Here is a 1,580-nt window from a genome sequence, read left to right as displayed (position 1 = left end):
CCTGCCTACCCAGTATGTCCATCTTCACCTGTCTGCCCCAGTACGTCCATCCTCACCTGCCTGCTCCAGGATGCCCATCCTCACCTACCTGCTCCAGGATGCCCCAACTCCCCTGCCTGTAGAACCTAAGACCTTATCTACTGTGTGAGCTTGATCTTCTCTTGGAAGTTGATGTTATGCACTTCAGTCTTAGACTGCTGTCACAAAATGGCTCCTTAGTTGAACTTCTGGTCTTGTTCCATCCAGATCCCTTCTAGCCTGTTGCTATCCATATCCCAGGCTGGCTCTACACCCATGGTTCTGTCCAGGTTTGAGTTTAACCACATTTAAAATGAGAATACTGGGCACTCTGGGACTCCGTACTGACATACTAAAGACAACTGAAAGGGAATACAGACATTACTCAAGTGTTTAAGCAGAACATGGTCTCATTGATGTTATTAACACAAGAAACCTAAGTGGTTTCTTAGGTAATGTAATTCCAGCTCATGTATGGAGTGGAAGGAACAAGTTCTTATTTCATCTACTAGCTCAAAAATTCTCCTCAATATATCATCCTCAGACAGAGGACATACCATCTATTAAAACAATAAAATAGATACTGACTTGATCTCAGCCAAAATGATGATTTTAATAGAATTAATTCTATATCAGTTTATAGTAGTCAGTGTAGAAGTTGCTGCAAATTTAAAACCCTGAAACGCCCTTCCTTTAAAACAGTGCAGAAGCAAAATATTTCCATATGAACATACCTAGAAGAAACTAGTCACAGCAATGTGGAACATAAAGCTATATATCACCAGACTTGTGACAGAGCCCACCAGTATAGAGATAGGGACTCACAGGTATCCATCAGAAGGCTTGCCAGAAGGTCTGAAGCTCAGAGCCAATCACGGCTCTTCTTGATCTTCAAGGTCCCTTTCTGTCCCTCCCACACAGGCTTGTGTAGTGTGTAGCTCCCCCTCCAGCCCTTGGCTCTCTGGAGTATTCTTCTGTAATTCACTGGGAGCAGATATTTTCCAAAGCCTTGAAAGTGAGAGCTGCCAGTTCCGTGGAATGAAGACTGATATTTGCTCTAGTATAATAAAATGGCTTCCCGCCATGTGAAGACTGTCTGTACACACACGCATTTCAGAGACAGTGCTTGTGAGAGTCTGTTCCTTAGTCACAATGACAAAAGTACCCGAGAAAACAAATTTAAAAGAGAGGAAGGGTTTAGCTGGATTGTGAGTTCAGAAGGTTCAATCCACAGTCCGTGGTTTCCACTGTTCTGAGGCAGCACACCGCGGCATCTTACCTCAGTATCTCACCTCACCAAAATCAGGAAGTAGTGACAAAAGGCCCTGGGATCATATACATGCTTCAGAAGTCTCCTCCCAGTTACCCATGTCCTCCAGTTAGGCCACACCTCTTCACTGGATAAACTTCATATTCGCAGGCTATGATAAACTTCATATTCACAGGAACCAGTCCTAACAGATGGGGACCAGGCCTTCTGCATGTGAGTCTTTGGGTAGATACTTCCTATCTAAATCATGATAGCATTCAAAATGACAGTGGCTGTCTTTAGTTATACTGTT

At 43.5% G+C, this 1,580-nt stretch overlaps 1 non-coding gene across 1 annotated transcript; it reads right to left on the bottom strand.

Annotated features, from left to right (window-relative positions):
- Window positions 1-449: 449 nt before the first annotated feature.
- On the bottom strand, window positions 450-631 carry LOC113456152. Its single transcript, XR_003377015.1, has one exon. It is a non-coding gene; the product is annotated as a U2 spliceosomal RNA (small nuclear RNA).
- Window positions 632-1,580: the final 949 nt, after the last annotated feature.

This window comes from Microtus ochrogaster, chromosome 5, assembly GCF_000317375.1.
Source record: "Microtus ochrogaster isolate Prairie Vole_2 chromosome 5, MicOch1.0, whole genome shotgun sequence".
NCBI lineage: Eukaryota > Metazoa > Chordata > Mammalia > Rodentia > Cricetidae > Microtus > Microtus ochrogaster.
Note: the sequence above shows the minus strand (reverse complement) of the source record. Positions and strands in the feature narration are given on the sequence as shown.